This window comes from Bufo gargarizans, chromosome 2, assembly GCF_014858855.1.
Source record: "Bufo gargarizans isolate SCDJY-AF-19 chromosome 2, ASM1485885v1, whole genome shotgun sequence".
Taxonomy (NCBI): Eukaryota; Metazoa; Chordata; class Amphibia; order Anura; family Bufonidae; genus Bufo; species Bufo gargarizans.
This window is the reverse complement of record NC_058081.1, coordinates 495,795,883-495,811,533: the sequence shown is the minus strand read 5'-3', so window position 1 is coordinate 495,811,533 and position 15,651 is coordinate 495,795,883. Positions and strand designations below refer to the sequence as shown.

At 46.2% G+C, this 15,651-nt stretch overlaps 1 protein-coding gene across 2 annotated transcripts in view; it reads left to right on the top strand.

Moving 5' to 3' along the window:
• The window catches only part of LARGE1 (LARGE xylosyl- and glucuronyltransferase 1), a 537,914-nt gene that overhangs the window by 464,109 nt on the left and 58,154 nt on the right, over positions 1-15,651 (top strand). The window lies entirely within an intron of this gene.

Here is a 15,651-nt window from a genome sequence, read left to right as displayed (position 1 = left end):
CCACTAAACTGCTTTTTTTTTTGTGTGTACTTATAATCCCTATCCTGCGATATTGCTATACCTTATGTTATTAATAATTTTCGTTAAGTAGATTTTGCAAAAAAATTACTTTTATGATATGCTAATTACCTTTCTACCAGCAAGTAGGGCGTCTACTTGCTGGTAGCAGCCACAGAAAACCGCCCCCTCCTCTTGTTGATTGCCAGGGCCAGCCGCAATCTCCTCCTCCGGCTGGCCCTGTCAGCATTTCAAAAATCGTGTTGTGTTGATTCGGCGCAGGCGCTCTGAGATAAGGAGGCTCACCTCCTCAGCACTCCCTCAGTGCGCTTGCGCCAATGTCGTCTTCTCTTTCGGTGACGTCATCGGCGCAGGCGCACTGAGGGAGTGCTGAGGAGGCGAGCCTCCTTATCTCAGAGCGCCAGCGCCGAATCAACACAGGCGCGCGATGTTTGAAATGCTGACAGGGCCAGCCGGAGGAGATCGCGGCTGGTCCTGTCAATCAACAGGAGGAGGGGGCGTTTTTCTGCGGCTGCTACCAGCAAGTAGACGCCCTACTTGCTGGTAGAAAGGTAATTAGCATATCATAAAAGTATGTTTTTTGCAAAATCTACCGAACTAAAATTATTAATAACATATGGTATAGCAATATCGCAGCATAGGGATTATAAGTAGACAAAAAAAAAAAAATCAGTTTAGTGGGGTGATTTGCGGGCAATAATAGGACATGTTCTATCTTTCAACGGAACGGAAAAATTGAAATACGACAGACCCAGACGACAGACCCCTATCAGAAAATGATAAGGTATCTCAGCAATGTACTGCTTTATGAGATGGAAATACCGTCCATGAGCTATGTTGGGACAATAGAGGTGCATCTATACAGATCGGGTATATGCCCCCTTTACACTTCTGCATAAACCTTACTGTATCACTGCCCACCACAATGGCTAATAGGCTATTAGCTAAATACTCCCAGTGATGTAGATACACAGCCCAGAAAACAGTACCACGCTTAGATACATAACTCCGCAGATAATATCACACATACTAGGCTTACATACCCCATTCAGAAGAAGACACTATAACACATGATAGACACACACATGGCTTAGCGGTCAGTATGAAACACAATAGGCTTAGATACCCCACCGCTCAGCAGACAGTATAACACATGAAAGGCTTAGATATACAGATCAGAAGACAGTACCACACATTAACACGCTTACATACATGGCCTAGCAGACAGTATAGCAAACATTTGGCTTAGATACCCCATAAATCCTATTTAGGTGCCCATTTAGTCAAAGGCGGACTTTTGAACTGAGAGGAAAATAGGGTTGGGAAGCCAGAAAAAATATGTTTAGCTTCTTCCTATTGAAGTATTCTTTCTAATTGCATGAGGCAGAAGGACGACTTGTTCCAAAAATGCAGATTTCTTGTTACCTTGGGGATAAATTAATAAATGAAGATCATATTAAGAATTCACTTTGACTCTTCAACAAGTGCATCTGTGTCCTGTCAGTCCTCCTGGAAGCCCAGAAGACAGCAGAACTCATGTAGAATGGATTTCTCTGGGTCCCTATCATTAGGGATTCCTTCGGTCTATGGGGAAACAACTATGGGGGTGAATTAAAGTGTAACTCCACACTAGTAGTTGCGTACACCTAGCTTTGTAAATTCTATCTACGTTTCTGATCTCACACAGCATTTCGTCCATTTTACCGAGCAACCACTTGGCTTCCTGTCTGACTGGGAGCATAAGAAGACTAAAAACAGCTTCAGAACACCAAAAAAAGATATATAATGGAGCAAGGTAATGGTGGGAAGTAGGGATGAGCGAAGCCGAATTTTACAGGTTCGGGTTCGGTGGTCGGATAGTGTAGGGATTCCGTTATGGATTCATTTATAACAGAATATAACGGAATGCAAAACAGAAGCCGGTCACAAGTCGTACCCTAGTCCTCCCTATGGGGAGGGAGTCACAGCCCCACCTAGCAGCAGCGGTAACTCCTTGTGCAGGTCACATGCAGAATATGCATCAAATACACTTTTAACCCTTTAAGCAGCGGACCTTGTACAATGGTAGCATTTTCACAATTCATTATCATTGATTTATTTCCCTTTATCTATATTGACTTGTTCCTAACCAAGCAATTCCTGGAGTACAGGGAACTCATCTAAGGGCTCATGCAGACAAGCTTGACGCTGGGTTCAGACCTGAGCGTACTTGAACGTACGCTCTGTATGCGCGATTGTACGGGTGTTTGCAATCGCGCATACAGAGACAAGCGAGCGCCCATTGTCGCGCGTTCCCGCTAAGTCTATGTACGGGAACGTGCGACAAGACGCCCCAAAGAAGCTCATGTACTTCTTGGGGCGTCGGGCGTTTTACAGCGCGATCGTACGCGCTGTAAAACACTCAGGTGAGAACCATTCCCATAGGGAATCATTGGTTCTTGCCTGTTGAGCGTTTTACAGCGCGTAGGAACGCGCTGTAAAACGCTCAGGTGTGAACCCAGCCTAATTTCCGGTGATTGGAAGCCCACGTGAGCACTACCAAGTGCTTCCATAGGATTTCGGGTCCATGCCTCCGCACCGCAAAACATAAGACATGCCCTATCTTTTGCTGTATTGTGGACCCGTCAATGGGTCTGCATCCGTACCAGGGGTGCACACAGCTGGACACTATTTGTGTGCGTGAGCCCTAATATCTACAGGTAAATTCCATTAATCCAACTGTCCAGAAATCCTGATATGGACTAAATAGACCCATGCTGGATAAGCAGGACATTCATGGTTATATTCAGATCCTGTACAGACCTAATAGTTCTCACAGCTGAGAGTTTGTCACAGTTGTAGCCAGTCTAGAAATCTGGACTCCAGGCTAATAAATTTAAAGGGGTTTTCTGGTTTTCAAAATTGATGGCCTATACTCGGGATAGTTCATATCATATCAGCACCCTGCCGATCAGCTGTTTAATGAGACTGCGGTGATTGTGCGAGCGCTGCATTCTCTTTACCGTTTACCTGCTCACCATCGACATTGCAGTGATGAGCAGTGTAATTACAGCTCCTCCATCTCATTCACTTGAACGGGAAGGAGCAAGTGCATTACTCGCTGCTGCGATGTCAATGGCGAGCAGGTAAGCAGTAAAGAGAACGCAGCGCTCGCGAGCAGTCTCTTTAAACAGCTGATTGGCGGGGTGCTGGGAGTCAGACCCCCACCGTTCTGATATTAATGACCTATCCTTAACCTATATCAGAAACCGGACAACCCCTTTAACTAGCACTGATACACTGGAGTCAATTTATAGGGGACACGTTTGTGCTGCTGACGTCTTTAGAGGATAATATGGATGGATACATAGTAAAAAACCTCAGCTGTGAGGGTTTAGGATGGGTATACAGCCTTAGGGCTCATGCACACAAACTTATTTTTTTTCTTCCATTTTCATTCTAATTTCAATGGGGTTTGGAAAAAAACGGAAATGACATTCCGTGTCCGTATGTACCTTGCGCAAAAAGAATAGAACATGCCCTATTCTTGTCCATTTTGCGGACAAAGACAGGCATTGTTACAATAGACCCACAAAAAAAACTAAAAACGACGTCTCATGTATATCATCCGTTTTTTTTTTTTTGCAGATACATTTCTTGAAAAATAAATACGGGCATGTATATGAGCCCTTAGCATTTTTGGCGGATTGGATGCAGAGCCATTCACTTCAATGGGGCCACAAAAAATGCAGCCAGCACTCTGTGTTCTCTCAAAATATAGAAAATGTCCTATTTTTGTCGATATTACAACAATAGGACTGTTCTACTATGGGCTGGACATTCCGTTCCGCAAGATGCAAAATGCACACAGACGATATCCACAAATTGTGGTCCACAAATTGACGATATCCGCAATTTGTGGACCACTAAACACGAACACATGCGAGCTGCCATCTTTACTCACAAGTCCGGCGAGGCACAGGTAAGTCCTTACCTGTGCCTGTGACGGGAGCCGGTCTGAAATGAAATGCGGTCTCCAGGAGCAGGCAGTTCCGAAAACAGACGCCGGGGGCCTTCATCGGGCTGTTCTCGGAACTGCCTGCACCCGGAGACCGCATTTCATTTCAGGCCGTCTCGCGCACAGGTAAGGACTTACCTGTGCATCGCCGGACTTGTCAGTTAAGATGGCAGCTTGCATGTGTTCACGGGCGAACTGGCCATCACTGCCTTAGGCCCCTTTCACATGGGCGAGTATTCCGCGTGGGTGCAATGCATGAGTGAACGCATTGCACCCGCACTCAATCCGGACCCATGCAGGTCCTGTAAGAAGAAGAAAGTAGGCGAGGCCGGCTGCGCGATCAAGTGGAGTTAATTTTTTTTATTTTTTAACCCCTTAAGCAACATTTTACTATGCATTCTGTATTAAGAATGCTATTATTTTCCCTTATAACCATGAAAATAATAAAATATACAGAACATCTAACCCAAACTTCAGTGAAGAAGTTCGGGTCTGGGTACCACATTCATTTTTTTCTCACGCACGTGCAAAACGCATTGCCCTCGAGCGGAAAAAACTGAACAACGGAACGCAATCGTAGTCAAAACTGACTGAAATTGCGTGCCTACCCCTGCGAGTTTCCCGCAATGCACCCGGGACGCATCCGGAGAAAATCCGGGACGCCCGTGTGAAAGAAGCCTAAGGGTTACATAGCATCATAAATCAATATAATTCTATGTGACTCCGTCAGTCGTGGCAGGTCAGGACGAGAGCTGCGTTGCAGACTCGCAGCGTGACAATCGCTCATCTGCAAGGGGCCTAAGACATATACCCATGATATGTCATAACATAATCTGATAAGGGAACATCCCACCTACAGGTACACATCCCGATTAGTGCAGAACCATCACCTGTCGGGAGAACACTGGTCCCTTGACCCCTTTTTTTGTGTATTCACAGCATTTACTTCCTTACTTCTGTGGAAAGGTGGGAGCTACAGAAACAGCTAAGTGCTATATGGTACCCACCTCTATCAGGTAGTTATGGCCTGTGGATACTACATATGTTTATAGAATGACCCTTTAACATTGACTGTCCCTATTCACTGCCAACAAGCAGAGGTTTTGAAATGGAATATCCCTGAATGTACAGTATGTGCCCTGGGTGTGGCCCTGTACACCAGCTGGGGTGTGGCCATGTACACCAGCTGAGGTGTGGCCCTGTATACCAGCTGGGGTGTGGCCCTGTATACCAGCTGGGGTGTGGCCCTGTATACCAGCTGGGGTGTGGCCCTGTATACCAGCTGGGGTGTGGCCCTGTATACCAGCTGGGGTGTGGCCCTGTATACCAGCTGGGGTGTGGCCCTGTATACCAGCTCGGTTGTGGCCCTGTATACCAGCTGGGGTGTGGCCCTGTATGCCAGCTGGGGTGTGGCCCTGTACGCCAGCTGGGGTGTGGCCCTGTACGCCAGCTGGGGTGTGGCCCTGTACGCCAGCTGGGGTGTGGCCCTGTACCCCAGCTGGGGTGTGGCCCTGTACACCAGCTGGGGTGTGGCCCTGTACACCAGCTGGGGTGTGGCCCTGTACACCAGCTGGGGTGTGGCCCTGTACACCAGCTGGGGTGTGGCCCTGTACACCAGCTGGGGTGTGGCCCTGTACACCAGCTGGGGCGCGGCCCTGTATACCAGCTGGGGCGTGGCCCTGTACACCAGCAGTGCTGTCTACTTAGGCTATAGCAGATCTGGCCATACTCGCCCTCCTTCCTGAGCCCCACAGAAGTGAGAGAAGCCTCCATAGATCGCAGTGATTTGCATGTAATTGCTGTCGCCCATTTTCTAGATGAAAGATGTTTTCTTAATACCAATATCACGGCTTCCGAGAGTCTGAAATCACAGGACATGCAAAATGCTTCATCTTAAGTCTGTTTGAAGGAAATGTGGAGCAAATGGCTTCTAATAAGCAGAGTGCATCAAGATGAAGACATCTCAGAAGTCATCTGCATGAACTGAACCTCTACCTCCTCTAGATGTACTGGTAATGGATAGACCTACGTATGAGAGCGTTCATGATAAACATGGGTGACACCTGCTAACATGACAGAGGTATTCACTATTCTTCAGAGTTATAGCATCCCTCTGTTCCCTGTCTGCTGGCAATCTGCAGTATGTGTCAGTCTTCACTGTTGTTCAGGCATTGTATTCAGAAATCAGGAAAATCAGAATTAACAATGCTATAGGTCAGGGGTAGGCAACCTCCGGCACTCCAGCTGTTGTAAAACTACAACTCCCAGCATGCATACTTGCTCTGCTCTTCTAAGAAATATCATAGGAATTAATGGAGCATGCTGGGAATTGTAGTTTCACAACAGCTGGAGTGCAGAAGGTTGCTGACCCCTGCTATAGGTCATACCTACCTCGCTGGATTGCCTATGAGACTCTCGGAAAAAGTTAGGTGTCCTTCCAGATTACTGATGACAGCATTGATGGTTGTGTGATGTGATGGCAGGATGGACTGGCGTTTGAACATTAGCATATCTGCTATTCTGTAACGGCATAAGAGATGGGGCACAGTGATTGGCACTTTTGCTGGAGCCCTTCTCAAGGAACCATGGCTATTGCCATTCTGAGGGCACTGTGGCTGGCACTATTTAGGGGCATTGTGGTTGATTTTTTTATTTATTTTTTTAAAAGGTAATGTAGCTGGTACTCATATAGTGCCACTATCATGGGTCACGGTAGCTGGCACTCTTTGGAGGAAACCATAGCTAGCGCTGTTAGGGAACTGTGGCTAATACTGTTATGACGGCACTGTTGCTGGCACAATTTTAGGGGTGTTGTTGCTGGCTTTTTAAAAGAGGTATCTAGCTGGTACTCCTATTGTTCCACTATAATGCGGCACTGTATCTGGCACAGATAATAGGGCACTGTGGCTAGTGCTTTTACAGAACCATTATAGGTGGCACTGTATATGGGGAACTATGGTTTTGGTACTCTTATGGTGGCACTGTGGCTAGTACTGTTATAAGGGCACTGTGGCTAGTACCGTTATAAAGGCACTGTAGCTAGTACTGTTATGAGGGCACTGTGGCTAGTACTGTATGAGGGCACTGTGGCTGGTACTGGTATGAGGGCACTGTGGCTGGTACTGTTATGAGGGCACTGTGGCTGGTACTGTTATGAGGGCACTGTGGCTGGTACTGTTATGGGAGCACTGTGGCTAGTACTGGTATGAGGGCACTGTGGCTAGTACTGTTATGAGGGCACTGTGGCTGGTACTGGTATGAGGGCACTGTGGCTGGTACTGGTATGAGGGCACTGTGGCTGGTACTGTTATGAGGGCACTGAGGCTAGTACTGTTATGGGAGCACTGTGGCTGGCACTATTTTAGGGGCAGGCTTTTTAAAGGAGGCATGTAGCTGGTAGTCCTATGCGGCCACTATTATGTGGCACGGTATCTGGCACTAATAATAGGGCACTGTGTATATTACTGATATGGGACTATTGTGGGCGGCACTGTAAATGGGAAACTGTGGTTCTGGTACTCTTATGGTGACTCTGTTACTACTATGATGCATGCCACTGTGGCTAGTACTGTGATGAGGGCACTGTGGCTAGTACTGTGATGAGGGCACTGTGGCTAGTACTGTGATGAGGGCACTGTGGCTAGTACTGTGATGAGGGCACTGTGGCTAGTACTGTGATGAGGGCACTGTGGCTAGTACTGTGATGAGGGCACTGTGGCTAGTACTGTTATGAGGGCACTGTGGCTAGTACTGTTATGAGGGCACTGTGGCTAGTACTGTTCAGAGGGCACTGTGGCTAGTACTGTTATAAGGGCACTGTGGCTAGTACTGTTATGAGGGCACTGTGGCTAGTACTGTTATGAGGGCACTGTGGCTAGTACTGTTATAAGGGCACTGTGGCTAGTACTGTTCAGGGAGCACTGTGGCTAGTACTGTTATGAGGGCACTGAGGCTAGTACTGTTATAAGGGCACTATGACTAGTACTGTTATAAGGGCACCGTGGCTAGTGCTGTTATGGGACCTGGCTAGTACTGTACAAGGGAAGTGTAGTTCTGGTACTGTTATGGTGGCACTGTGGTCAGTGCTGTTATGGGAAGGTGGTGGCTGACACTATTTTAGGAGCACTGTGGCTAGTATTTTAAGAGGGCAATGTACATGGTCATGTGATTGTGGGGTCATATGCTGTAGTAATGATTGAAGGGTATTAGGTTCCAGACAATTTGGCAATGGGCCTACTTCAAGTGGGCTAAAATTCATACTTCTCCCTGAAGTCCTGGAAGGTTCTATTATAAGGTCACCATAAGTAAGCCATGCCTCCTCTGGGGGTGCAATCTACGTAACACATAATGTAGGTTCTGTGGGGGTCTTTTAATGTGGCAGTGAACAGGTTAAAGATGAAAATGTCAGACTAATGGTCTGAGGTATTGAGCGGCAGTCTGTCTACATCGGGGGACGTGCGGGCTGTCACCACTGCTCAAGCATAATAATGACGCTTGTAATAGGTTCGGTGGCAGGGTGAGGATTTATCAGAATGAACAGGAGTCAGACTCCAGAAAAAGTGTCGGGGAAGGATCAATACCTGAACACAGGCCCCCGCCGCCTCTATAGGTGACACCCCAAGGCATTTTATTAACCCAGCGAATGACTGGACCACAATGGCTGCACATAAAGGCTCAGGAGCTGAAGATTGTGTGACAAATTTCAGGCGTTCCCTCCCTTAAACATTGGATGCGCCTATTAGAGCCCACCTACCTGTGATGTCTATGGCGGCTATAGCCCAGTCACCCTACATAAACAGGAAAGGTTGGAGCATCTGTCCGTTCTTATTGTCTGAGATAAGCGGCGCCCTGTGCGTTTCACAGGCACTTCCTCCTTGTAGGCACATCCAATACATTCTGATAAAATCTACTGGCTGACAGCTGGAAGCATACCATTTTCACTCTGCTTGCTGTCAGCGAATTTAGATGAAAGCCAATCCTGACAGTCTGATGGCTTTGTTACGATGAGCGAAACATTGCAGCAGATCAAATCTCTAGCCGGCCTGGAATGGAGTGCAGGCTGATAACTGTTATCTAAAATGACACACTATAACAGCTGTGTAGGCAGAACTAGTTCAGAATGGGCTCTTCAGCCCGTGAAGGTAAACAAAATGTGTTTCAGTTCACTGATTGCAAGCAGAATCTTAAAGGAATATATATATATATATACAGACGTGGACAAAATTGTTGGTACCCTTTGGTCAATGAAAGAAAAAGTCACAATGGTCACAGAAATAACTTTAATCTGACAAAAGTAATAATAAATTAAAATTCTATAAATGTTAACCAATGAAAGTCAGACATTGTTTTTCAACCATGCTTCAACAGAATTATGTAAAAAAATAAACTCATGAAACAGGCATGGACAAAAATGATGGTACCCCTAACTTAATATTTTGTTGCGCAACCTTTTGAGGCAATCACTGCAATCAAACGCTTCCTGTAACTGTCAATGAGACATCTGCACCTCTCAGCAGGTATTTTGGCCCACTCCTCATGAGCAAACTGCTCCAGTTGTGTCCGGTTTGAAGGGTGCCTTTTCCAGACTGCATGTTTCAGCTCCTTCCAAAGATGCTCAATAGGATTGAGGTCAGGGCTCATAGAAGGCCACTTTAGAATAGTCCAATTTTTTCCTCTTAGCCATTCTTGGGTGTTTTTAGCGGTGTGTTTTGGGTCATTGTCCTGTTGCAAGACCCATGACCTGCGACTGAGACCAAGCTTTCTGACACTGGCTAGTACATTTCTCTCTAGAATTCCTTGATAGTCTTGAGATTTCATTGTACCCTGCACAGATTCAAGACACCCTGTGCCAGACGCAGCAAAGCAGCCCCAGAACATAACAGAGCCTCCTCCATGTTTCACAGTAGGGACAGTGTTCTTTTCTTGATATGCTTCATTTTTTCGTCTGTGAACATACAGCTGATGTGCCTTGGCAAAAACTTCGATTTTTGTCTCATCTGTCCACAGGACATTCTCCCAGAAGCTTTGTGGCTTGTCAACATGTAGTTTGGCATATTCCAGTCTTGCTTTTTTATGATTCGTTTTCAACAATGGTGTCCTCCTTGGTCGTCTCCCATGTAGTCCACTTTGGCTCAAACAACGACGGATGGTGCGATCTGACACTGATGTTCCTTGAGCATGAAGTTCACCTTGAATCTCTTTAGAAGTCTTTCTAGGCTCTTTTGTTACCATTCGGATTATCCGTCTCTTAGATTTGTCATCAATTTTCCTCCTGCGGCCACGTCCAGGGAGGTTGGCTACAGTCCCATGGATCTTAAACTTATGAATAATATGTGCAACTGTACTCACAGGAACATCTAGTTGCTTGGAGATGGTCTTATAGCCTTTACCTTTAACATGCTTGTCTATAATTTTCTTTCTGATCTCTTGAGACAGCTCTTTCCTTTGCTTCCTCTGGTCCATGTCGAGTGTGGTACACACCATATCACCAAACAACACAGTGATTACCTGGAGCCATATATATAGGCCCAATGGCTGATTACAAGGTTGTAGACACCTGTGATGCTAATTAGTGGACACACCTTGAATTAACATGTCCCTTTGGTCACATTATGTTCTGTGTTTTCTAGGGGTACCATCATTTTTGTCCATGCCTGTTTCATGAGTTTATTTTTTTACATAATTCTGTTGAAGCATGGTTGAAAAACAATGTCTGACTTTCATTGGTTAACATTTATAGAATTTTAATTTATTATTACTTTTGTCAGATTAAAGTTATTTCTGTGACCATTGTGACTTTTTCTTTCATTGACCAAAGGGTACCAACAATTTTGTCCACGTCTGTATGTAATTTTTGATGGCTGTAGTAACCACTAGATGGAGCTCACAACAGAGAAATGTATACAGCACCCATTTATTTCATTGAGCGCTCTCTAGTGGCAGCCGCAGGTAAACAGAATGTTATCACTATGCTGTAAAGGGAAGAACAGTACATAATTGGGCCGTAATTTGTCATGAACCAATATCAAATGACCCTGTTAGTGGGTGATGGGCGTATTTTATCAAATATATGTCATTTACACATAGTCCTGATAGACTAGATATCGCCCTATTTTTCACTAAGTAGTAAAGCGTAACTTTTATTCCCTCACATTTATTAGAATCTCACTTGAGATATGAGAGTAGTATTATAAAATGCTGCAGTATAGCTCTCAGTATTATCAGCGTATATATTAAAGCTATTGTCTACTGCCTATAGTCTCAGCAGTGACGTGATTGATCTCTCTTGGTTGTATATACTGGTGTATTGCGCGCATACACCAGATCTAACTACCAGACTATGATCAACATATTATTTCTACCTGCCTAACTGTTCTCCTACTGCTTTCTCTAAAAACACCAACTAAACGCTGCCCCCCCCCCCCCCCAAAAGTTTCGCCGGAAAACCAGCGTGCTCAGTGGAACCGGGCAGTGTTTGACGCAGCGCCGGTGAAGACAACCCTTTTTAATTGCTCTCATCGGTGACATCCTTTGTTAGTCACTCCAATATTATCTTCCGTTTGAATCAATAGTCAATAAAGAGCTTACTACGCTGCCCCGGATAGCGTAGCGACAGACCTCCTGACCTCTCCTCCCCCTGTGCCCGCCCCTCAGCTCCCTCCCCTTAGAGTGCGCTATTGAAGTCCCGCTCTGGGCATTCCTATTTTGCGCATGCGCTAGAACTTAAACTTCTCTTTCGCCAGTATCTCCTTACTGCGCATGTCAGCTCGTTCAGTTCTCATAAGGGCGCCTGCGCTGGAACTTGGTATCATTCTTCACTTGTATCCATTTATTTCCCATGTCTATTTGCCTTATAGAATAGTTAGTTAAGTGCACCATGTACCTCTTGTTGTTAGTACATCATCAGGGCTGTATACATTGGGCACTTCTTTGTGTTTGTCTTGTCTGTCTGTCCATGTATGAATCCACTTCTAGGCTTTAAACTACCAGCCCACTCATCATTAGGGCGCTTTAGGAGTTGCTAGCCAAGGATCGAGGACAGGGAGTCCCCACCATTAGGGGCCGTCCCTGGGCAGAGGGTATAGCCTCAGGGCATGTATTTAGGGAGAGGTTCCCCATACACAAGTAGCTGACTCAGCCTTCGTGTGGATTCATTTGCATTAGGACTACAGTGTACGTCATTTTTTGTATAATTACCATTAAAAGTAAAATTTCCTTATAAGGGTTAATTCCTTAGCTGGACTCTAATACTACTTACTTTTTGACCCATTATATAAATAATCTATCCATAATTGCTGGACTGAGATTATTTTCCTTATAACCTGAGATTTGAGCTAGAATTGTTACATTTTGTTGCTTCTTTTTTAGAGTTGTAACTATGTGTTCCTCATTTAGTGACCTATTAGGAAGGCTGAGGTTTAGCCTGCATTTGTGGGAGGGGGCGTCTGCCCCATTTATTCTCCGGCTCCCTTACCCCGGCACGCGTCTCTCTCATGCCCACCCTCCCTCCCCTTTTCTCTGTTGTCCTCATCAGGGTATGCCCCCTTTTAGGCCTACTGTGACGCTTTGCGATCCACAGCGATACTAGGAAATCACAAATGCGCCATATTTCTCAATCACAAAGACAAAAGAGCCTTCACTAAGAATCTTCTCTTTCACTAAAGGAGTAACTCACAGATCAGAGGTACAATTAGCACCTTCTTGCCAAAGAATCTTCCTGCCCCATGCCAGGTTTAAGTACCCATCAATCTGGTATTCTCTTGACAGAACCTCATAAACCCGGTCTCTCTGCAGCCATAGTGTCTCCAATACCAGCAGGGGTCTCACACCTTTAGCCTGGGCAGCGAGCTTCAGAAGAAAAGGACAGATCCTTATCACACAGCTGGCTGGTACAGGAGGGAAAATGACCTGAAAGTCACCTCCAATCCATAAACTTCATATTCTTCCCATATTTTCCTAATATTTCATGGGTTATGGAAATGGGAAAGGAACCATCTTTTCAGAGATGGTTTTGGTTCTCCTAACCCACCTTCTAGGAAACCCGCGGACAAATCAGAGATTCCCGCTCTGAGATATAAAGGTTCTCGGGCACCCGGTATTATCTTCTAGTCGTATTTGTTATCAGATGATGCGTAAAATTGTACTGATTATCAATATCTACTATATTTCTTGATTGGACTTACGGGATATGGAGAAATGGGCAAAGCAAAGATGCTGCCAGGTTTTCTCCCTATGGGGCAAAGGACTGCCCCTGTTCCAATTACCCAAGGCTGGACCTGAACGTGTCATAACCACTCCCCGCTTCAGAGTAGGTAAAAACAGTGACACACTGAGGTCCTGCGTCCTTCATCTACCATCTGACGTCGTCTAACATCTCGACCGCCCGCAGGGACACGGGCACCCCACCATCTTGGATTATTATTTCAAAGACTTTGCCTATTACTGGACACTACCACGGTAATTCTGAACTTACAGACATTCTATTCCCTTCCACCTCTTACCTATTTCTATCCAAACCAATCTGTTCACCTGGCCGGTATATTTATCTGTCAGCTTTAATATATATATTTTTGTGTGTAGTTTTAGAATAAAAACTAACGATTTCATCGTTCCAGTTTTGCCCTTGTTACTTGATGACCTGATCTATGCTAAGAGCTCTGTCCTCAGAAGACATACTACCAAATTGTTTTATTTTTATAAATTGTTAATGTACTAGCTAGGTTGCAAATAACCGTTTCGTCCCTTTAGGATTAGCTAGCCGGGGTCTCTTCGCCCCGATTCAATACGAAGAGTGGTGGCAGCAAATTAATTTGATTTCCAGCGTGAGATCAGTCATTTTATTTTTACCGATTGTACATACAATCGTGATTGCATCCTTTCTGGGCCCACCAACCAATCTTACACGTCTTCTGTGCTCACAGTGGATTCGCCTTCAGGAGTCTCTAGTGGAGACCTGTATGGCAACTGTGGCATAGTACGACGGGATTGGCGGGTGGTCGTCACATTGTTGGCAGCTAGTGGGATAGCAGAACCCAAAACCAGGCAGAAGTCAGCTTTTGGGAGATCAGAGCACAAAGAACTGACAAGTGCAGCTTTTTGTGCAATCATAACAATAGGACAGTGGTTACTTAGTATCCTGTCCTGCGGAACTTGAGTTCCGGGTGCAAAACGGTACACATTGATAGGAATAGATTGGTTTACATTTTCCACCTTTTCCTTGCTATATCCTATTCTTTTTCTCTTCTTTTCTGAATGTCTGATTCAGTTCCAAATTACCTAAGTTGGTCTGTCGCCGACTTACAAGCCGTGTGTGAGTCGCAAGGCATTGCCATTCTGAACAAAAATCGATCACAGCTGATCAAAGCTTTGACGGAGAGAGACGGCCAAGCGATGGAGGATTCCAATCCCGTGCGGGAGGCTTCGCTGCCCCTTCGTTCAACGTCACCCAGCATCGCCAGCTATGGGAGTGCTGATGTTGCTACTTTAGCTCCGGGTGATGTGGATACCCTGGATTACGCTATGTCCACAGCTCCTGCTAACCCTCAGCAAGGAACAAGCAGCTCTGGACTGAACTTCACTGCCTTGGGCCCTATGAGCCAGCAGTTGATGCCAGGCCTGACTGGCGCGGATTTACGTTTTTACCTGGAGATACAGCAACAGCAGCAAAGAGAGGAGCGGCAGTTCCAGCTTCAGAGAGAAGTGCTGCAGCACCAGCGTGCACTAGAACTGGCCCAAGTGAGACAGGCCGAGAGGTCTGCCTCTCCTAACACTCCTGCTGCAGGAGGCATTCCTCTACCCGGGGTCCCCAAAGCAAGGTTTCCAGTTATGGAGAAAAACGGGGACATTGATTTATATTTACGCTCGTTTGAGAGAGCGTGCCGCCAGTTCTGCATCCCTGAGGATCAGTGGGCTCTACACCTGACGCCTCAGCTGACTGGTAAAGCGCTGGATGCTTTTGCGGAACTACCCACAGACCAAGATTGCGATTATCAGACTATCAAGGATGCCATAATTGCTAAGTTCCAGTTAACCCCTGAGGTTTACCGGAGAAAGTTCCGTGCCATCCTGAAAGGATCCACAGACTCTTACGCGGATGTGGCTAGCCGCTTATGCACCACATTCCGCCAATGGACTAGAATTCTTAAAGAAAAGACTTATGCTACCCTTGAGGATTTGATGATCCATGACCAACTCCTTGCGATATGCTCTACAGATGTGAGACAGTTTGTGCTGGAGCGCAAGCCCCAGTCTGTGAAAGAAGCTGCTGAGCTGGCAGACATGTTTGTCGCAACCCGGGTACCGGACCTTCGCAAACCTGTGATGACGGACATCCGCAGGCCGGTGGTATCAGACATCCGCAAACCCCTGGTACCTGACAGCCGCAAAACTCCAGTACCCAACCAGGACAGAGCCATGTCCCAGAACTGGAGAGAAGGCAGGCCCACTGGCCCTGTGAACCGTGAGACAACCAGGCCCTGGTGTGAGCTGTGTCGCAGGCCCGGTCACACCAAGCAAACCTGTTACGCAGGGAAGCCGGCCCAACCTCCTAGCACCGCGACGACGCCAAGCCCTAAGGGGGCCAACGCTTCCTCACCTACCTCATCTGCTGTATTGCTGGTCGGAGGACCCGAGGTGCA